Source organism: Ambystoma mexicanum, chromosome 12 (assembly GCF_040938575.1).
Source record: "Ambystoma mexicanum isolate Mex_15411 chromosome 12, UKY_AmexF1_1, whole genome shotgun sequence".
Lineage (NCBI taxonomy): Eukaryota > Metazoa > Chordata > Amphibia > Caudata > Ambystomatidae > Ambystoma > Ambystoma mexicanum.
In genome coordinates this window covers 292,475,266-292,499,186 of record NC_090936.1, presented here as the reverse complement: position 1 = coordinate 292,499,186, position 23,921 = coordinate 292,475,266, and positions in this window count along the sequence as shown.

Genomic DNA, 23,921 nt, shown 5'->3' with positions numbered 1-23,921 from the left:
CTCCTCTCCCCTGTCCTTTAAGCTCTTCCCCTCCTCCACTCTGCGTCCCTCGCAGCCCAAGGTTCCTTCCTCGCTCCCTCCCTCCCTGGTTGTTAGGGAGAATTCTCTTCTATGTCTAATTTCCTTTACCTGTAGAGTGCCCCAGCAGCTTTGCTGGATTTGAGGGGTTTATTTTTTTCTCCTGCTAAGAGTGAAACTCTTTTTTCCCACTCTTAGACAGATTGCTAGTGCGTGTTTTAGGCTATCTTGTGTGCTTATGGTCTGTGGGGTTTTTCTCACCCTCATAGGAATCATCTTTTTAACATGTGTGGTACACAGCACCCTCCGTGCCATACCACAGGGGTGTCGTAGCGACCCCCAAACATAGACTCCATACCCTGGGACTGACTACTGTCTCCCAGGGCATGTAAAGTTCCCATTGACTTTACTAGTCAATAATTATGAACTAAACCAGTACAACCCATCTTAAAATTGCAGGGTTAATAATTTTTCCCTAGTGTTCATTGTCGAGGGGGTACCGTACAGACCCTCTCTCAAATGTTTCTGGCTGGTGGCAGTGGTTACAACCGAACATATTCGACCGCAAATATTTTCCTATGGGATTTTCCCATTGTTCGAGGCTACCACTTTTACTGACCGACTCTAACATACCGCTGGGTTATTTTAATATTAACTTTACTCTGGTAGGTTTTTATTGCCAGAACTTAGATTATAATTATTTCTCGTGTCTTTCTCTATAATCCTAACCCAGGTCGGGGATCCTTTGTTCGTCCTTTTGGCGGACTTCTGCACAGAAGCCCTCCTCTCTGCGCCACTGAGTCTGGGGTAGATAGGATGTGTGGGAGGGGGAATAGGCACCCTGGACAGGGTTGCCTACGCAACCCAAGTTGCACTCTGCCCTGATAGGCTGGGGGGGTTCTCCCACCAGGAGAAGCCACCCCACTGTGTGAGTGACAGCTAGGCTGTATGAAAAGGGGTCTTGCTGCATAAAAGCAGGGTCCTGAAGACTGGGAGGACAAGACATCGCCACTGGAACTAAGAAGCAGAAGAGGAGAGAAGCCAAAGACATCTGCAATGACTGAACCACCGGTGGAGCCCTGCTGCAGATCCTCACCACTTTTCTCCAACGACTCGAGAAGATCTTCACCTGCAAGAGTATTCTTCCCTTGAGCTGGTGGGGCAAACCAGTTCGCCAATTGCCTTCCAGGACCTGCCTTGGTTGAACCGCCAGTGCCAAGCACTCGGAGACCGGATAGCAAGTCACCCGCCCACCACAATCGCGATTTAAAGGAGCGTACCTTTTATTTCATTTGGCAGCGCTGCGGCTGGTTTCATCCCTGGGCAGTGCAGTAACTCAAACCTTGCTCCACGACGAGAGCCTCTCTTCCTCTGCTGGATCTCCCGAACTGCAGGAACTGCCAGGAACTACCGCCACCGCAGGAGCCTCTTCTATTTTTAAGGTACATTGTTCCGCCAGGCCTCCCGGTTCGTTGGGTACTGCTAAAGGTGTTTTAAATCCTGTACCTACCTACTGGGTTGGCCGCCCCTGTCATCTAACATTGTCTTTCAACTCCTGCAACTGCCTTTTCGAATCGTTTAACAAAGACTTGACTGCAGCTACAATAACATTTGCTCCTGGGCCCTTTGCCCTAACTCTGGCACAGGCCTATTGACTCTGGCTAAATCTGTTACAACTGCCTTCTCTAGATTGCTTCTCATCTAGAAATGTGTTGGTGCACCTAACTCTTATAACCCCCTTTTTCTTCCCTCTTTTTAAACTTGTGAAGTGCCATTTTTCACCTCAGTATCATACATGCTAAAGTACTGCCTTGCCTAAACTTGTTCACAATCTTCTTGGGAAGTGTTGCTGGTGTGTTTAAGAGTATATTCCTGTATAACTTGGCTTTTCCCCTCCCTTTTGAGAAATTGATAGAGTGCCATTTCTGCTTGGTTTTCACTGTGCCGTTTTTTGCTCAGTTTTCACTCTTGCTCAGACTTGTCTACAATTTAAATAGGGAGTTGTGTATACTTTTCTTGACTGATTTAACTTGCTTTTATAATAGTGATCTGTGTGTGAAAATCAGAGTGTGTAAAATAAATATATATTATTTTTGATACAAAGCTTTGGTCAGTGTTTCCTTGTTCCAGAGTATTGTAGTCCTAATGTTTAAAACCTGAATACTGCTCATCTCCCTCTTGGGATAAGTCTGACTGCTTAGCCACAGCTACCAACTAAATCTTTGTGGTACAGACTGATACCAAAGGGGATTTATTGCATATACCTGTAGTCTTAATCTTCTGTAGTGCTCCCTATGGGAACTGCACAGGATTCTGCCTAATACCGGTCCCCTGTTCACCTCCTGCCCCTCCCGTTATCCTCCCCTGTGAACCCTGTAATGAGAGCACATACAGTACTAGTTGCATGAATTCTGATGAAATGTTCCAAGCTCTTGAACGTCTACTCTGCACATTAATAGATAAAAGCGAATAAAGTGAAAATAAATTAGACCTACAATCACTCCTGCTACAATAGAGTATTAATAGAGGGCGGAAACATGTGCAGGATCAATGGCTAAATACCGAACCTATTGAAATTATTATAGCCCCAACGATCCCCTCTCAACCTCTAATATTTACTGCACCCCCCCTCTCTAAAGCCATGATGCCCATTGTATGCCCCAGTGTGATGAAACGTCCGGCATGCCATCCAATTGCGGCTAAATGGAAAAAGAAAGTGATATTGCAAGCTGTGATGTATGCCAAAAGACCTCGGACTAGTTTAAATCCCTGTATCTTGGCTGAACAAAACAAACATGCCAATCCTATGGCAGCTGACCTACATGTTTTCCCTGTCTCAGGTCCAGAGCACGTACTGATTGAAACGCCAGTGCCATCCTTTGAAGACCGTAATTCTGTTCTACCACCCAGTGTGGTATCGTGCAGCCAAACTATAGACTCAACCAAACTAACTGCTCTGCGTTGCTTGAGGCTGCTGCTTCTGACTAACAAGATTATCTGAGTTCTGGTCAATTTCTAATGCTAGGTTTGTCACAACATCAGCTCCTACTAATGTAGTAGACTCAAACCCTGTTGCTGTGAAGTTACATAGTGCACTCCAACTACAAGCTATCCCCACAACAAGTCAACCCCCCCTGAACCGTGTGGTAGTTTTGAGCCTGCTCCATAATATTGCCGCATTAAGGGTGATACAGCCAAATGATAGTATAATAGTAGATCAAGTTGATCACAGTGCTACTAACATCTCTAACATTCGGTTTAGCTCTGAATCCTTGCTTGAGTATGTACTGTCCTATCAAGATGTAATATTTAAATTGGGCTATCAGTGCTCCACTACTCAGATGCCAACCATTAAACAACGGAATCACGTTGGGATTGAGGGTCCTTTAAGTTCAAAGTTAGATCTTTACCACTTGTAAAGAAGCCTGTCACGCCTCCTATTAATGGGTCCAGGATCCACGACCATCAGTGCTGCCATAACACGTGCATGATCAGCTGTCATCCACTGAATGCTCAAACTGTGCCTACTAATCCTAACAGACCAACCCTGACTTTCTCAACCCATATAGGTGCGACTGTAGGCTCCCAACATCTGCCATCGGTGCACGATGTCAATGAATTTGATATTGGTTACTGGCAATGGCTTCCTTCCATTTTTAAAACTGACTTCGATCAGATGTCGCGATGGCATTCAGATTATTTGTTCATAGAACTGGTATCTTATTTAACCAACTTTTTGATCATAGCACTGCAAGAAACATGGTTGTTGATTTTGACGGAAGTGCCTCCATTCAAAATGTTGCTTCAATCGGACATAAGGGCCAACCCAAAGGCGGATTATTGATCTCTGTGGCCTCCCCTTGGTCCCTTGAAGAAATAGGTAGCTCAACACCAATGGACCTAGCGACCAAACTGCATCACCACTCACAACACCTAATACTAATTAGCGTCTACGACCCCCCCAACAACCGAGCAACTATCGAAAATGTTGCAGTAGTCGAAACAATCCTGAATACATTTTATCTGACATTTCCTATCATCTTAGTTGGTGATTTCAATGCACAAATTGAACTAACTAGTCTGAACCATTGTGACGATAATATATCTTAGCCGTGTCAACTGCGAAGCACAGCCAGTCACACTGCCAAATCATGGGTGTCGTTGGAAGAGTATGGCATGACCAGTCGGAATGTGCTTTGCCTAGGAGATGCGTCTATGGGCTTTACCCGTTTTAGTGGCAAATCAGCTTCCACTCTAGACTGATGTATTTGTATTGATATTGATATTTTATTTGTATCGCGCTCATACACAAGTGTTTCAGAGTGCGACGAGGCAAGGGAGGAGAACAAGGGATAACAAAAACAACTATCTTACTAGGCCCAGGGACATTGAGAACACGCAAGTGCATGGGAGAGGGAAAGGGGTAAGTGCAAGGGAGGACAGAGAGGTGGAAAGTGCTGAGCAAAAATAAGTAAATAAATAAAACATGAGTAAATAAATAAATAACAAAGGCAACAAACAGTGGTAGTGCAGCCAGCAAGTGGCAAGTGCTAGTAATAAGGCAACGGACAGGGTGTGGCTGAATATGTGCAAAAAAAGGGGGAGACTGTAGGGTTACAGGTACAGACCCCAGTGCAAGGAATTGCCCGGAGGCAGCGCAGGTGGGGGGCAGGGTGAGCAGGTACCTGGGCCCTAAAGACAGAGGGAGACCAGGTGCACGATGCCGATACAGAACAGATCAACAGGGGAGAGGAGGAGAGAAGGCAGAAGAGAAGCGGAGTACGTGAAAGGGGCCCGGTGCAGCATACCTCAGTCCGTGTGTCACCACAGAGCGGAGGAAGCCCCCAAAGGATCAGAGGTGAGAGAACACCCACTGTGCTTGGGGCGTGTGGAACCCCCAAGAGGACACGCCACCCACGCGCCACCCGCGCACAGTACCCCCGCTGCCAGACACCCCGTCCTTGCCAGAGGCCCGAGGGTTCCCAGCACGGTGCCCTCTGCAGGAGGTCCACCGACCCCAGGAATCTATGCACCATTGCCGGGTTCCCGCGAGGGGGGAAGAGGATCTGAGGCATCTGACTCCACGCACTAGGCCACCAGTGCCATAAGTCTAACAAGGCACCCACTTGGAGCGAGCCCTGAACGCCCCCATAAACAAGTCCGGCACCTCACATTTAAAGTACAGAGACACCGCAAAAGAGCACGCCCCAAATTGAAGCGAAACTGAAACGGTCATCAATGCTTCCATGAACTGGGCTGCCATAGATCTACTCGACTGAACTGAGCACAATACCTAACCATTCTCCAAGAAACGCACCCCAGCACAAGCCCTGCGTGGAGAACTGATAGAAGAAGGGACAGGATCACCTATGCTCGCGTCCATTCGCACCCACAGAGGGCCTCAATAAGGACTGCAGAACAACAACAGAGCAAAGCAAACCAGCGAGATACCCCCACCGGAGCGAAATGTACCTCCTGACCACAAGCAAAATAGGCTACCCAGAATAGACAACTACACCAAGCCCTGAGAGGAAAGCCAAGCACCACCCACCCAGGACCGACAGAAAAAACCACGACCACAAGCAGACCTGACGGTGCGTAAGGTCTACCACTGATACCTACCCACCCCACATCAGGCTTCTGCCCACACGGTAGGGCTGATACCCGCCAATAACCTGAAATCATTCTAGAGCCATCTGGACATGCTGCAGTGCGGAGGGTTGGGCCCCCGAATAAAGGGGCTTGTGTCAACTCCGCCACAGCAAACACCCCATGAACATTAAGGGAAGACTGGCAAGATATGCTTATAATCCACCCCAGTCAACCCCAGGGTCCAAGGATAAAGAGAAAAAGGAAGCCGCTGAGGTGGGAGCAGCAGCCACCAAAGGAGATATAGCAGCCCTCCTGAATGAAATAAAGAATATGGGGACCAACTTGGGCAGCAAAATAGATAAAATAACTCAGAGAATGGACAACATTGAGGAAAGATTAGAAGGTGTCGAGAATAATCAAGCCTCCATAGACACCCTTGAAACGCAAATGGACCTCAGAATACGAGAGATTGCGAAAAGAGGAATTCCGACTAAAAATTGACGATTTGGAAAACCAAGAGAGAAGAAACCACCAACGTTTTTTCGGCATCCCGGAACACGAAGGAGAAACGGAAGAAGACCTAAAAAAAAATCCACGACATCATCAAAATCTTGACGGCGGATGAGGACATCATTGAACCTAAAACAGAGAGAATACATAGAGCCGGAGGTCCACCTGGCGGCCCAAGATTGGTCCTCGCTAGATTCCACCGATACCAGGACAGAGCCAGGATACTAGAGAAAGCCAGATCTGGAGGCCCACTCACCCTTGGAGGAGCCCAGATAACCATCTTCCAGGACCTATCTTCGCTCACCCTAGCATTGAGATGACTCTGTAGTCCACTGACAAAATGGCTAAAAGAGCAAGGCACCCGATACAGGTGGGGCTACCCCTTCTCCCTCACCTTCGAGCACGGAAGCAGGAGGATACATCTACGATCAGAAGAGGAAATCCATGACTGCATCGCAGAACTCCTCAGAACGGGCCCAAGGGAAGAAGATCGAGAAGGACCCGAGCAGAATAGAATGCGATGGCAACTCCAGGGACCAAGGAGAAAAAGAGTGAAGGGCTCAAGAAAGTATAGGCGAGGCAACAACACACTGGAAAGTGACAAATGAAACATCATCCCAATGGCCTGTATCCAAGAGGCAGAAAATCTGATAACACAACAAGGGAGACCGCCAAGACTTAGGCGACTGATATATTACCAGCGCGGGACCAGAATCGAAAAAGAGATCCTCCTCGTGGGAAGGGGCGGATCAGACGGACCACGATGAACCACGAAACTGCATGTATAAACATATTCCCTTATGTGAAAGTTATTGTTGAGTTAAAACTGTTCGGGTTTTTTTTGGGGGGGTTCAAAATATTAACATGATTCTACTGCCAACAAGGACCGTGAGGTAACAGTTCCCACTGGTGGTCCGACGTCGGACTGACAGTTTTCACCCAGTCCGAACTGGACGCCACCAAGCAGGGATGCAAGCCCTCGTTGACGGAGGGGAAAGGTGGAGGAACAGGACAGAGAGTAGGAGGTATTATGTTCTATACCTCCGAGGAGGGGAGGGGAGAGGGGAAATAAAAACATTGAAGCTCACGACGGCTAGGCACATCCAGCAGAACACTTACTGCGTTGGCAACTGTTAAGACGGATTTCTGAACTCTGTCCTGGTGGCGCAGAAGTTCAGAAGGCCAACCTAATTACTTGGAACAGGGTAACCTCTGGACAAGCCAGACCAATCAAGGTAGCGATCGCGGCGGTCAAGACTAGGTCTCAAGAGGGGTGAGGGTGACTGAAAGCCCGCAATGAGCACACAAAGCAAGAGCGCTTACAAACTACTCCAAACAGTTGTTATATCAAAAATAGATACACATTTATTTTAAGGCCTTTAAAACAATGACCGTAGCGAGAAAATCACAATATCACAATATTAAACCAACACATACCATATCAACACAATATATATACAGATACACAGTCGCAAGCGTTCAAAGCACGAAATATGTAGTCCACCTGAAAGGAAAGGAAAACAGGCAGTGCGATAACGCTTTAGACTCAGTTCGCCTTCAGAGGCACCTAACTAGATGGAAGTCCGAGCCCTGCGAAGAGTGGAGCCTTGTGCTCAAAGTACCTGCCACGCCGGTGCCCACGGGCAAAAGGAGAAGCTCTTCGGAGGAAGTCAGGCAGTTCGGGTTAGTGCACAGCAGAAGGAGAACAGGTTCCGCAACTCAAGCGCAGCCTCCACAGCGGGCAGAAGCAGAGCGCGAGTACGGCCAAAAGGGTGCTGTTTTTACACAGCAGGGAAAAGCAATGGGCTACTGCAGGAGGGCGACCAGATCCTAGCTAAACTACTCACCGGTCCCCGAAGCAAGCAGACCCAGGCTTCTCCACGTTAGTTTCAGCAGCTGGCAGGTTCAGAAGAGCAGGGAACGCCTCGTAGTCGTGTAGAGCAAAAAGACGTCCCAATCGACGAAACCAGCACAGTTTGTTGCCGCAGCAGGACAACGGAGCGGCCGTGTGTATTCAAGCCAAATGTACACTCCTCCCTTCAGACCTGGGGACGCCAAGCGTACGAAGCGTGGGAGAGTGACAAGGACTCGAAATACAACACAACCTGGCGGCGGTTACAGAGCAGGACTCCCTTGTAAGCTGGTCAGTCAACTGGATGGCCCAGAGACACTTCCGAAGGCTTACTTGGCAGGAGTTGATGAAGTCGCCGGGAATAGCTGTTCCTGCTATTCCAAAGGTCGAAGCACCAGTACAGGCCTTCTCGTTCGATCAAAGGAGGAAAGGGTTTCACAGGACGACAGCAGTGCAAAGGAGGATTCCTTCAGCGGGTCACCAGCGATTCCTCGGTCCAGCCTCGTGGTTGCAGGATACTTGGCTCCTGTATTCCTTCGTTCGTGAGAACTCAGGAGATCGACATGGTAGTGGTGTTTCCAGCTCCCTCTTATCCACGGTTCCCTTCGCGCCAAAACGGAGGGGAGCCAATGGGAGATTCGCTCATCAACACACACACCATACGTGGACCAATCACGGACCACGGTGGTCCCAGGCATTCACACCACCCTAGACTCTCTGGCACCCAGGATGTGTATTGGGACCAGACATCCCAGCCCACACCCTGGAGGCACACAAACGACATGTAGAAGCCCGCGAAAGCAACCACGTTTCGCGGGAAAGTACATGCCCAAATAAGGAAGGCCCCGGGTCGCTCGACCTGGGGAAGGTGAAGGGAGCAAGACGGTCAGTGGATAAAACAAAGGAGCCTCGTGGTCTGGCCATTTTGGGAGCCAGGCCACCATTTTGGGTTCAGTGCGAAAAACGTGCTCAGAACGCCAAAAGGAGCTCAAAATAAACAAAACGATCGCTGCCACCATTCGAGTCCCTGAATGACTTGCACCAATCAAATACCATCCTAAAAGAGTATCTAGGGCCTGTAGAAGGCTAGAGACCCAAGAGAGCTGTAACTTAGCTTACAGTGCCCTCTTGTGTCATGTTGCACTAAAGCCGCAACATGATAAAAGAAACTACGGGAAACAGCGTTCCCCGGTACTGACTGTCTTAAGGGCATGTCAGTTTCCCCGTAAGAAAAGAGCGAAAGCCCAGAGAAGTGCGGCAGAAGGCTGTACTTCTCTGGCAAAGTCAAGAACAAGGTTAAAAACAATAGCAAAAAGTTTAGGGGTTGCCACATGGAAGGAAAATTCCCTACAATTACGAAATCTTTCCTAACACTCCCCCCTTTCAGACTATGGACAGGGGGAACTAATCCACCCCTGGATGAGTCTCTTGTTCAGGTCGGTAAAACATTCTGGACAACCCATCAGCATTGCTATGTTGGACACCTGGCCTATGCTCAATAGTGAAGTCGAAGCCTTGTAGACTTATGGACCACCTAAGCAACTTTGGATTCTCCCCCTTCATGTTCATTAGCCACTTTAACGGCTTATGGTCAGTCTGCACAGTGAAGTGGGTCCCATAGAGGTAGGGCCTCAGCTTCCTTAGGGCCCACACAACAGAGAAACATTCTTTCTCTACCGTGGACCATCTGAGCTCTCTGTCCTTAAGCTGGCGACTAATAAAACCGATAGGGTGTTCCTTACCCTTCTCATCTACTTGTGATAGTACAGCTCCTATCCCAGTGTCAGAGGCATCCGTCTGCACGATAAAAGGTCTTTGATAATCAGGGGCCCTGAGCACAGGGGCCTGGCACAAGGAGTCTTTTAAGCCATTGAAGGCCTTCTCACACTCGTCGGTCCAAGTTATCTTCTTGGGTTTCTTCGGAGTTGTGAGGGCAGTCAGAGGAGCAGCTATGGTGCCATAGTCTGCCACAAAATTGCGATAATACCCCGTGAGTCCTAAAAAGGCTCTCACTTGGGTTTGCGTAGTGGGGGTAGGCCAGTCTTGTACTGCTTGTACTTTACTGGGTAGAGGCTGTATCCTCCCTCCACCTACTTCATGTCCAAGGTAAACCACTGAGCCTTGTCCAATCTGGCATTTACTAGCCTTTATGGTCAAGTGGGCTTTCTGAAGAGCCTGGAGCACAATCCTGAGGTGTTTCACATGGTCTTCCCAGGTGGCACTGAAAACTGCTATATCGTCTAGATATGCAAGACAGAATTCGTCCAACCCATTCAACACATGATTCACAAGCCTCTGGAAAGTGGCAGGTGCATTCTTCAACCCGAACGGCATTACCCGGAATTGGTAAAGGCCGTCTGGAGTAGAAAATGCTGTCTTCTCCTTGGCATGTTCTGCTAAAGCTATTTGCCAATAGCCAGCAGTGAGGTCAAACGTGCTGAGGTACTTGGAGGCACCCAAAGTATCCACCAGCTCATCTGTTCGAGGCAAGGGGTGTGCATCTGTCTTGGTGACAGCATTCAGAGCCCTGTAATCCACGCAGAACCTCAATTCAGAAGTGCCTGCTTTTGGAACCAACACCACAGGACTGGACCAAGGACTACTAGAGGGTTCAATCACCCCAAGGTCTAACATCTTGTTGACCTCGGTCTTAATATAAGACCGTACTTTATCTGACATCCTGTATCCCCTACTTTTGGTAGGTACACTGTCTCCTGTGTCAATGTTATGTTTGCACCAAGGTGTCAAACCAGGGGACTGTGAAAACAGGGGGGAAAACTGCCTAAGCAAACTTTTCACCTCTGCCTGCTGATCAGAAGTCAGGTGAGGGGCCACTCGGACACCCTCAACGGAGCTATCTGAAGGACCGCTTTGGAACAGGTCGGGGAGAGGTTCTGACTCCTCTTCCTCAACATCTGAAGCCAGTAGCAGTGCTGCGATTTCGACTCTTGGGACGAAAGCCTTCAGCCTATTCACGTGAAACACTTTTGGAGCCTGTCCAGGCCTTCCAAGGTCCACTAAATAGTTCACCTCACCCAGGGTCTCCACCACTGTGTAAGGGCCTGACCATTTGTCCTGTAAAGCTCGAGGCCTTATAGGATTCATGATCAGGACTTGCTGACCAGGTGTAAAGTTGATGAGGGAAGCTTTCTGGTCGTACCAATGTTTCACCAGCGCTTGCCCTGCCTTCAATTTATCACTAGCCAAGCCCATCAGAAGTACCATCCGTTTTCTGAGCCCTAGCACATAATCAACTACCTTGGTAGTAACAGGGGGAGTGGGCATCTCCCATCCCTCTTTGACGATGGCTAAGGGTCCCCGTACGGGATGACCGAACAGAAGTTCGAAGGGGCTGAAGCCAACACCCTCCTGTGGTACCTCTCGGTAGGCAAACAGTAAGCATGGTAAAAGAAGATCCCATTTTCTTCTCTGAGGCTCCTCCAGAGCCCCAGTCATGCTCTTTAACGTTCTGTTGAAACGTTCCACCAGACCATTGGTCTGGGGGTGGTATGCAGAAGAGAACTTGTAGGTGACCCCACATTCTTTCCACATAGCTTGCATATACTTCGACATAAAGTTGCTGCCACGATCTGACACAACTTCTTTAGGGAAGCCAACCCTAGTAAATATGCCGAGTAAAGCTTTTGCAACTGACTTGGCAGTTACAGTTTTCAATGGGATGGCCTCAGGATACCTGGTTGCATGGTCGACCAGCACCAGGATAAACCTATTGCCTGAGGATGTTTGCGGGTCAAGGGGACCAACGATGTCGATCCCTACCCTTTCAAATGGTACCCCCACAACTGGGAGCGGTACCAACGGAGCTTGGATTGTCGCGCCAACCTTACCAGACAACTGGCAGGAGGCACAAATCCTGCAGTGACTTTCTACTTGCACCCCCATCTTGGGCCAGTAGAAGTGCATGGATAACCTTTGCTTGGTCCTCTTCATACCAAGGTGACCAGCAAGGGGAACTTCATGCGCCAACTGCAGGAGGAAGGGCCTAACAGCAAGGGGAACCACCAACCTCCTATGGTCTCCTTCTGTAGACTCTGTGGGCTCACTATACAGGAGTCCACCTTCCCAATAAATCCTATGCTTCCCAGGAGGTTCACCCTCAAGCTGGGAGCAGGCCTGTCTCCTTAGGCCTTCCAGAGATGGGCACTCACGTTGGCCTTTACTGAATTCGTCCCTATCAGGACCTCCTTCAACTAACAAGTCTTTTAGTTCAGGATGATCGTTGGGGTCGAATACTTCAGGCATCGCCACCTCCTCGTCAGGCCCGGGCGATTGACCAACTTCCTCCACCGCAGTGGTAGGCGAGCTCGGGGGAATATTCTCTTTCCCTCGTTTTGACTTGTAGACTCCTTTCGCCTTGGGTTTCCCCTTCGGCTGGGGCGGAGTATTGGACTTGGCCAATGCTGCCCGTGCTTGCGACCGTGTGTAGGGTCTTTCGGCAGTGTCTCCTACGAGCCCTAAAGCTCTGAGATCATTACCCAACAAGACCTTTCCCGGGACGTTTCTCTGAATGCTCACTGGAATCCTGACTGCTGTACCATTTAAAGTAAGATTTACAGGGATCACGGGAAACATACGGAGGGGGCCGTCAGCCAACTTAGTGGGCATCAGAGTAGCTCTGGCAACTTCCTCTGAGTCTACCAAGGTAGAATCCACTACAGTGCGACTGCACCCACTATCCCTAAGAGCTGGAGTATCCACTCCATTGATCAGCACACTGTCTTTAAAGTAGTGCTTGGTATTATCCGGAATCCTAGCATAAGCCTCTGCGACTTTAGGCTCCCAGGAACCCAGGGACACTAAAACTACCTCAGCCTCTATCCCGCTGGGAAATGAGTCTGAGGAGAAGGATGCTCCTGTAATCTCTTCTTCCTCATAGGAGGAGAAGGCCAGATTAGCGGAGTGGACCCCCAAAGGTCTAACCTTACAACGGGGATCCCCCTTCACGTGGTCAGTTGCTCCACAAGAAAAACAAGCCCCAGTGGGTCTGTTTACGTAGGGAGGCTTATTGTAACCAGAGTTCTGTTTCGGAGGCTGACCTCCACTACCCTGTGAGTTCTCTTGTGTCTTACCCTTGTTTTTCTTTTTGTGGCCCTTATGGGAAGAAGATTTAGCAGATTCCCCACCCTCCATATCTTTGGACTTTTTCCCTTCCTCCTGCTTACCAGGATGAGTTTTGTCCTTATGGGACACTCGATGTGACACCCATAAGTCTGCTGCAATGGCCAGCTTCTTAGGATCTATCTCCTTCGAATCGGCCAAATGCTGCTTAAGCTCCGGGGAAGAAGAAGCAAAAATATGTTCCAGCATGACAAGATTTATCATGCCTTCGAAGGTAGAAACCTTATAACCTTCTACCCAGCCAGTTAAGTTTTTCAAAGATTCAGCGACATAAGATACCCAAGTACCACCTTCCTTTTTCTTATACTCTCGAAAACGCTTTAAATATTGGGCCGGAGTCTTCCCAAACTTTAAAATGAGAGTTTGCTTTAACATTGCGAAATCAGCCCGCTCAGCCTTCGACATTTCCATAATGGCACTACAGCCAGAATGGGGCAGTCTACTGAGCAACCACGCAATCTTATCAGCATTGTCAACTTCTTGAACCTCGCATGCATACTCAAACGCATTCAGCCAGTCCATAATGTCATTCCTTTCTTCATACACACTGAGCAGATCTTTCGGAAACCGTGGATGAGAGGAAGCCCCAGACCCATGTCCAGGACCCTTGGACCCATTTGCAACCTGAAGCTTGGCCAGTTCCAACTGGTGATCCCTGTCTTTCTGTTTTTCTGCCTGTTCGATTTTTAGTTTGGCTATGCTGAATTCAAGCTCCTGCTGCCTAAACCGCAGCTCTTGCTTCTTGAATTCAAGCATAGCCTCCCCATCAACACTGGCAGAGGAAACATTAGACATCTTGTCCTCCCTGTCCTCGTGGTCGCGATGGATCAGTGCAGCGGCAGAACCGTCGGTTCTACCAGTGAGAGCAGCCCCACCACCTTCTGCACTGTCCTCAGAAGTTATAGCGTCAAGCTGCGCTTCTTGCCACGCCACGATTCTCTGGATCATTTCCAATTTTGTGCCTTGAGAGGAAACACCTCTCTCCGCACACATCTTTTTCAGCGTTTCTGATTTGGAAGCATTTAAAGTTAACAAGGTATTTGTTTCCATACTGTTTGATAGGACTATGGCCTTTTTAAAGTTATACTACAACAATTCACTACGTGTACTGGTTGGAATAACCTGAAATGCCTTAGTTCGAGCGCAACACTGGATACCTTCAGTCGTATCCCACCGCTGTACACCAATTTGTTAAGACGGATTTCTGAACTCTGTCCTGGTGGCGCAGAAGTTCAGAAGGCCAACCTAATTACTTGGAACAGGGTAACCTCTGGACAAGCCAGACCAATCAAGGTAGCGATCGCGGCGGTCAAGACTAGGTCTCAAGAGGGGTGAGGGTGACTGAAAGCCCGCAATGAGCACACAAAGCAAGAGCGCTTACAAACTACTCCAAACAGTTGTTATATCAAAAATAGATACACATTTATTTTAAGGCCTTTAAAACAATGACCGTAGCGAGAAAATCACAATATCACAATATTAAACCAACACATACCATATCAACACAATATATATACAGATACACAGTCGCAAGCGTTCAAAGCACGAAATATGTAGTCCACCTGAAAGGAAAGGAAAACAGGCAGTGCGATAACGCTTTAGACTCAGTTCGCCTTCAGAGGCACCTAACTAGATGGAAGTCCGAGCCCTGCGAAGAGTGGAGCCTTGTGCTCAAAGTACCTGCCACGCCGGTGCCCACGGGCAAAAGGAGAAGCTCTTCGGAGGAAGTCAGGCAGTTCGGGTTAGTGCACAGCAGAAGGAGAACAGGTTCCGCAACTCAAGCGCAGCCTCCACAGCGGGCAGAAGCAGAGCGCGAGTACGGCCAAAAGGGTGCTGTTTTTACACAGCAGGGAAAAGCAATGGGCTACTGCAGGAGGGCGACCAGATCCTAGCTAAACTACTCACCGGTCCCCGAAGCAAGCAGACCCAGGCTTCTCCACGTTAGTTTCAGCAGCTGGCAGGTTCAGAAGAGCAGGGAACGCCTCGTAGTCGTGTAGAGCAAAAAGACGTCCCAATCGACGAAACCAGCACAGTTTGTTGCCGCAGCAGGACAACGGAGCGGCCGTGTGTATTCAAGCCAAATGTACACTCCTCCCTTCAGACCTGGGGACGCCAAGCGTACGAAGCGTGGGAGAGTGACAAGGACTCGAAATACAACACAACCTGGCGGCGGTTACAGAGCAGGACTCCCTTGTAAGCTGGTCAGTCAACTGGATGGCCCAGAGACACTTCCGAAGGCTTACTTGGCAGGAGTTGATGAAGTCGCCGGGAATAGCTGTTCCTGCTATTCCAAAGGTCGAAGCACCAGTACAGGCCTTCTCGTTCGATCAAAGGAGGAAAGGGTTTCACAGGACGACAGCAGTGCAAAGGAGGATTCCTTCAGCGGGTCACCAGCGATTCCTCGGTCCAGCCTCGTGGTTGCAGGATACTTGGCTCCTGTATTCCTTCGTTCGTGAGAACTCAGGAGATCGACATGGTAGTGGTGTTTCCAGCTCCCTCTTATCCACGGTTCCCTTCGCGCCAAAACGGAGGGGAGCCAATGGGAGATTCGCTCATCAACACACACACCATACGTGGACCAATCACGGACCACGGTGGTCCCAGGCATTCACACCACCCTAGACTCTCTGGCACCCAGGATGTGTATTGGGACCAGACATCCCAGCCCACACCCTGGAGGCACACAAACGACATGTAGAAGCCCGCGAAAGCAACCACGTTTCGCGGGAAAGTACATGCCCAAATAAGGAAGGCCCCGGGTCGCTCGACATGGGGAAGGTGAAGGGAGCAAGACGGTCAGTGGACAAGACAAAGGAGCCTCGTGGTCTGGCCATTTTGTGAGCCAGGCCACCATTTTGGGTTCAGTGCGAAAAACGTGCTCAGAACGCCAAAAGGAGCTCAAAATAAACAAAATGATCGCTGCCACCATTCGAGTCCCTGAATGACTTGCACCGATCAAATACCATCCTAAAAGAGTATCTAGGGCCTGTAGAAGGCTAGAGACCCAAGAGAGCTGTAACTTAGCTTACAGTGCCCTCTTGTGTCATGTTGCACTAAAGCCGCAACATGATAAAAGAAACTACGGGAAACAGCGTTCCCCGGTACAGACTGTCTTAAGGGCATGTCAGTTTCCCCGTAAGAAAAGAGCGAAAGCCCAGAGAAGTGCGGCAGAAGGCTGTACTTCTCTGGCAAAGTCAAGAACAAGGTTAAAAACAATAGCAAAAAGTTTAGGGGTTGCCACATGGAAGGAAAATTCCCTACAATTACGAAATCTTTCCTAACAGCAACCAGCGACAAAAGAAGGGACACGGTGAACAAACCCAGGAAACATACCAATGGTAGATAACCACAACACTGTAAGCGACAGGCTCGACGCAATTCAAATTGGGACACTGAATATTAACTGACTTATACCCCACCAAAAGGTTGCTCGTGACTAGAGAATTCAAAAGGGCGAAGCTCGACATACTCTTCCTACAGGAAACTAGATACATTAAGGGGAAGAAAGAAGGGTCCTGTATGGTCCGATCACGACATGGTCGCGGCCACCCTCAGTCGGCCGACGCTACCCCACAGAAGCTCGAAATGGCGTTGCAACAAAACGCTCTGGAAGGACCCGATATTCCAAGAACACCTTGCGAAGGACATCGACCAATACTTCGAGCAGAATAAAACTGGCGAAATCTCGTTAAATACAGTATGGGAGGCAGGGAAAGCCATGTGGAGAGGCATATTAATCAAAGAAGGAGCAGCAAAGAAAAGAGAGTGCCAACTAATAGAAAACAAGCTTAGAAATGAAAGAACACAATTGGACCTCAGTGCCCAATCCGCCAGCATTGATAGAGACAAAAAAATAGAGGAGGCCGCCGGCAAAAGAGAGGAATTGTGGCAACTGGAAACTGACCAAATCGTGCACAAACTCCAATACCTGAAACAGAAGCAATATGAGAAAGGGTACAAAGCTGATGCTCTGCTCGCAGCCAGGCTCTGAGAACAACGTAAAGAAAGATGGGTGTTAACCATAGACCACGAGATCGACCCCCACGCGAGCCACCCCCCAGCTATCCCTGAAGCCTTTGCTAACTTTTACGAGAAACTGTACACCTCAGATACTACAACGGACGAGAGAGCGATTGCAGAGTACATGGAAAAGATAACCATCCCAAGCCTACTCGCAGATGTAGCACAAGCCCTCGACGACCCCATCACAGGCGAAGAAATAGAAGACTCAATCAAAAGGCTCCCAACAGGAATAGCCCCGGGAAACAACGGTTATAGGGCAGGGTTCTAAAAAAACCTTCCTCAACGTCCTCCTTCCATTTATGGTAGAGCCTTTTAAGCATGTCCTCCATACCGGATCCGCTCCCGAATCCTTCTCCGAGGCACTGATCACGGTCATCCCCAAAGAAGGAAAAGACCCCAAGCAATGTGCATCCTATCGCCCTATTTCCCTCCTAAATACGGACACCAAAATCTACACGAGGGTCCTCACTGCACGGTTGGAGACGCATATGCCCGCCATAATTCACGACGACCAGGTGGGATTCATCCTCGGCAGACAAGGAGCAGATTCCACCCATAAAACCCTCCATACACGAAGCCAAGAAACACACCCACACTATTTTCAATCGATGCAGAGAGAGCGTTCGATAGGGTCGAATAGTCTTTTCTGGAAGCAACACTGAAGAAAAAAGGCTTCGGCCTCGCTCTCCAACGAGGAATCAAGGCTGTATAGGCCACACTTCGAGCATCTGTTACAATAAACTCCCAATACTCCCACTGGTTCCCCTTGAGCAGAGGAACGAGACAAGGATGCCCTCTATCGGCAATATTATTTGCGCTATCGCTGGAACCATTGGCACAAACACTTAGAACACTTAGAACAAATGAAGGCATCGAGGGCCTGCAGGTGAACGGAAGAGAATACAAGGTGGCCTTGTACGCAGACGATATTCTACTCCATGTACAAAACCCGATGACATCAATTCCTCGTGCAATTCAACTTATCGAACAATATGGTGCACTGTCAGGCTTCAAAATCAATAGAACTAAATCCATCCTCTTCCCACTAAGTGAACCCACCATGAACCAAAAAGCAGAATTCGAGCAACTTACCATCGGAGGCCCGACCCTTCAATATCTGGGCATCAACCTGACAAGAGACATAGCCGATATATACAAGGCTAACTTCCCCCAACTCCTCAGCGCCTTCAAAGCAGACTTTGCAAAATGGCGACCCCTTACGATCTCCTGGATGGGGCACTTGAACGCCATCAAGATGGTTAGTCTCCCACGCTTCCTATATCCCTTTCAAGTACTCCCCATAACAGTTCCAGCAGACTACTTCAAACAAGTAAAAAGGGCAATAACCAAATTCCTGTGGGAAGGGAAGAAGCCCAGAATACCCCACAAAACTCTCATCCCAGGAGGATAGCTCAGCGGCAGCGTGCTCGACATGGAAACAAGACGACACGGAGAAACACAGGTTCGATCCTCTGGGTATTAAGCGCGTTATAAATAACCTGTCATGTCATGTATCATGTCATGTCATGTCGTGTCAATACTAACCAAAGACCATGGCCATCCCCCCTGAGCCACCTTTGGGCCCAAGGGATCAGAGAAGAAATCCCAGAACACTCTAGGTACCAAACCGGGTTTGATGCAGGACCTGAAAGGGTAGGACAACTATGGAGAGAAGACAAATTCATTGCAATCACAGAACTGGAAGAAGCCCTCCAGCTGCACCCTATCCCAATCTTCCTTTACGTACGCTTAAAGGGTGTCCTATCCAAACGAGAATGGAAAGCCAAGACAAAAAGAGAACTCGCCCCTTTCGAGAAAAATCCTCGACACGACCTCCACGAATAAAGGCCTGATAGCACACATGTACAGCGCTTTGATCAGCAAAGACCAAAATCCGAACCTCTGCCTCAAAGAGAAGGGGGAAAAGGATTTCAACAGAGAATTAGATCAACAGGCCTGGGACATAATTTGCAAAACACCATCCCGAATATCCACACAATACAAATTACACGCCATAAAATTACTCCACAGATGGCAGTACGATCCTTACAGGCTATCAAAAATGTACCAGACCAACAGCCCAAAATGTTGGAGACAATGTGGAACTGATGCCAATTACTGGCACATGTGGTGGGACTGCCCCAAAGCCTGCATATACTGGAATGAAGTGCTGGGATGGATCAAACAAATAGACGGCATTGAGAGGGATCCTTCTCCCCTCCTGACCTTATTTGGCCTAGCCCTGGAAGAAGAAGACGGCAAGCTTATCAGGATAAAAGGTCTGGCATCCCCACTGTTATTAGCTGCGAGAGCCGGCCTAGCCATTAAATGGAAATCCTCACACCTTCCAGGCAAAAAAGAATGGGTCAACATCGCAACAAACATATAGACGATGGAGAAAATCACAGCGGCCCTACACGGAAAGGCAGAACGACACGAAGAAACTTGGTGTGACTTCGCTAATATACATATCCCATGCCAAAGACGAAATCAACCCGAAGACCCAGAATCCGCGTAAAGAAACCCACCAGAACGAAGACCGGACACCATTCAGCAATCCCTATGAGAAAAGGCCTGTCACACAACATGAACATATGCAACCCATTCGAGATAAATGTCCTTGCATGCATCAATCATCGTCTAAATTCTTGTCAACGAACCGGGAAAACTCACCAAGCTGTCTTGGGGGTGTGGGGGGGGATTTAAATTACTCCAACGTATAAGGGAAAGGAAAGTTAAGTTTGTTGTTAGTAACGTTATTGTTTAATCACAAGACTATATTGCTCTAATAATGGGAATATAACACGAATGTACTTGTGCATTCAAAACCAATCAAATTTAAATTAAAAAAATTAGAAAAAGTGCCAGGCTGAGAACTTGGATGCCTGGGGAACACTGCAGGTAGAGAGAGAGAGATAGTGGAAAGGAAGGACCTAAGTTAGATCTGGGAGGGTCGATCAGAGAGGAAAGAGGTCAGCCAGGGCAAAGCCTGATCGGTGATGCCCAGGTTGTCACAGAGACGGTTGAGCAGGATGGTATGGTTGACCGTGTCGAAGACAGAAGAGAGATCAAGTAGGATGAGGACGGATGGAATGTTAGTCAAGGTTGGAGAGCAGATCTTCACAGATGTTCAGGAGAGCGGTTTCCATGCTTCTGGCAGCTCTAAAGCCAGACTGATGGTCGTGGAGACAGTCAACAGAGTCAGAGTGGAGGTTAAGCTGAGAGATGGTCAGCTTTTCCAGGACTTTACCCAGAAAAGGAGTAATGGAAATTAGGCGATAGTTAGCTGGGCAAGAAGGATCAGCTGTGGGTTTCTTGAGAAGAGGATGCACAAGAGAGTGCTTCAGAGGGGAGGGGAAAGCTCCTGAGGCAAAGGGGAAGTTGCAGAAATCGGCCAGGGCAGGAGCGAGGGTGTCAATGTGGTCCTTTATGGTTTTAGAAGAACAGGGATGAACCTGTTTTGATGAGACTTTCATAGATCGGACTTGTCTGGCGACCCCGTCAGGAGAAGAAAGGAGGAGCAAGAGGGGGGGTGGCTGATGGAGGGTCAGAGTTCACAGAAGGAGGGAGGAGAGGAGGGGGAGTGGAGGAGTCGGAGGAGGACAGGATGTCCTGGGTTTTTTAGATGAAGTGAGAGGCAAGGGCTAGGCTAATGTGGAAATGCTAATGGTATGCATTTTGTAAATTATATGGCTATATTACCGACAGCTGAAAGCAACCACTTCCACTTATGTCTTCTGCTTTCCCATATAGATAGTTGTAACTCAGCAACTCGAATAGATTCTACTGGGGACATATCTACTCATTTGCAGGGTAATCATATTTGTTGGAACGAAACAAAGCTGGTGAGGACATCTATGGTCTCAAGTAGATTGTTACCCTCTTTCATAGCTCGCTTTGTTCAGTGCCAAGTGAACTGCAGGAGGAGATTGTGCCTGCATTTGCTAATTTCGTTCTCCAAATTAAAGATTCCACAATATCATATCGCCAATACAAAATTGTGGCTGAGCGAACTAATAAACCCATACCTAAATGGGTGAATTATGATCCAGCAATTGTGTTAGCCAAACGTCACTTACGAGCTACTATTAGTGCTGTTCTGTACTATCAAATTAGCACGTTATCTCTAAGTGAGGTATGTTGTCATATCAGAGTAGCCAAGCAAAATCATTGGAAATGGCTCACTGAATATCGTAATAACCGCAACTTGGAGAAAGGGAAAGAAATTGCATGTATGGCTATACAAAAGGATAACACTAAAATATGGTCGGTTTTACGAGGCAACGAATACCGTAGCCTCACTGTTAATGGAGTGACTGAACCCGATTGGTTAAAGGAAATTGCTGGTACCCTAGGTCTGAATGAGTGTGACAAGGACCTATGTCCTACTCCAACCACAGTTTGGACTTGTCAACTTTCCATACTTGACATTATTGAGCACTTTAACTCTTCAGCAGCACTCTAAGCAGCTGGGCCTGACGGTATTGGTAAAACTCTTCTCAAAGCCACTCCAGGATTGTGGGCATACAGTTTACACCTATTATACGCACACATAGGCAAAACAGGCAGCATCCCCCAAACTTGGTGTGAAAGTCACATACTGCCTGTTCATAAGAAAGGCTCCTGGAATTTAGCAACCAATTACAGAATGCTTGCCGTGATGGATGTTCCTTCAAAGATACTTGCAAAAGTACTCTTAGCTGAACTAAATGACTAGATTGCAGCAAACAAAATACGGCCTCCTAACCAGATGGGATTTATTGAAAAAATCTAACACTTCATACAAGCTGCTTATTCTTGTCTCATCTATTGTCTCGGGAGGATAGCTTAGGGGCAATGTGCAGCTTAGGGGCAATGTGCTCGCCTTGCAAGCAGGATGACATGGAGGAACACAGGTTCAATCCCTGGGTCCGCACTTAGAAACCACTTCATCTGGCGGATATGGAAAAATGTATATATAGGAAACAAGGCAAGAATGGGTTGTTTAGAAAAATTTGGGGCAAATTTCTGACATTGTATTGATTCTGTCAATTTTATATTATATGATGTGTACCTGGAATCTGTAAAGGGGGGGGGGGTATTTATGTGTTTGTAATTATGTATATAGTTTTTGCTACGAATTTCTTTGTTATTTCATGTTTTGTTATTATAAGTAAAATTAAAATAAAACATGAAGAAAAAAAAAGAAACCTCGGTATTAAGTGCATTATAAATAAATAATATCATATCATATATATCATTCAGTATGCCTGGTTCATGCTGCTTTTATAGACTTCCCTGCAGCATTTGATTCTGTGCGCCATAGCAGACTCTGGAAGAAATTGATACAGTGGAACATTCCACCAGGTCTGCTTAAGATGCCGCTGCTACACCAACACCTCAATCAAGAATATGTTCGATGCTGAAGGCAAATTATCAGTCCCGATTCCAACACGACGTGGGGTGAAACAGGGGTGCATTGTCGCTGCCACGCTTTGTAATCTTTACCTTTCTGATCTCGGCTTGGCTTTTAACAACCGATAATTTGTCCAGGAGAAATGGGAAGGCATTTGACTAGCTGACTGCCCTATGCTGATTATTTGGTCATGGTAGATCATACCCCCAAGGGCTTACAAAGTTTAATCCTGGCTTTAGGAGAATATGCTGAAGCAAATGGCCTGTCAATTAATATAGATAAAAGTAAGACCATGCGTCCGCTCCTAAAGGCCGAAACATTGTTTGTACACTTAATGGACAGCAACTTGCAAGTGTTTCTTCCTATAAGTACTTGGGATTCACCTACAAAATAACGTGAGGTGGGAAATTCACTGCCAGGAAACCAAAATCAAATGCAACAGAGCCGTAGGTATCATTTGTCAATTTATAGGCAAACAATGTGGTATTTCCATTGAGACAATCCTGTTATTATACCAGACAAAAGTTCGATCCATCCTTTTCTACGGGATTGAAATATGGGGGCATAAATACGGTGCGTTATTGAAACCAAAGTCTCTATATTGCGCAAACTGTTCTGTATGCCACCATCAGTGCCTAAAGAATATATGTATTTAGAATTTGGAATTGCTGGTAATTTGACTGATCTAATTGTGAAGTAAGTAATGTTTTGCGACAACCTGTTAAAATGAGAGAATAGTACCATGATGAGGGAACTTTGTAGGTGCATTCTGTGAAATTGAAAATTGTCACACAATAGGGACACTTGGGCAGTCGCTTACCCTCTATACTAAATGGTAAGAGGGATGCTGTGGCCTTACGGCGAATGGGGTAGTTTATGTGATTAAGGCATGCTTAAAACCTAAACTCCTGTTGCACAGCAAATAACAATGCCTTGGGAACTTGCTTTCAGGGAGCAACAGTACTTCTTTCTGTGAATATATTTCTTGTCCAGTGGCAAAACCAACTTGTTTAATCACCTACCCCAACGGCTCTATTGCAAGACAATACACAACACTCAACTTTAACATAAGCATTGCACTAATGACTCAAGGTGCGTGATTAGGAATTCTGCACAATTCTCGATTCTGTAGGCTATGCGGAAGACAAAAAATTGAAACAGTTGAACACCTGCTAACAGTTTGTGAGAGTTTGCATAGGATAAGACTTAGGACACAATTCATGAACTCCAGTGCAGAATAGGCGCAAGCGTTGCGTGCCGAGAAGGAGCCAGCCGTGGCGCAAAGAAACAATTGCGCAGCACGCGTATTCATGGATTTCCCGAGTCCTCACTAGCCGTGGCGCAAGGAACATCAAGCAGCACCAGAAACGCCCCCACACGCAGTAAAAAGCT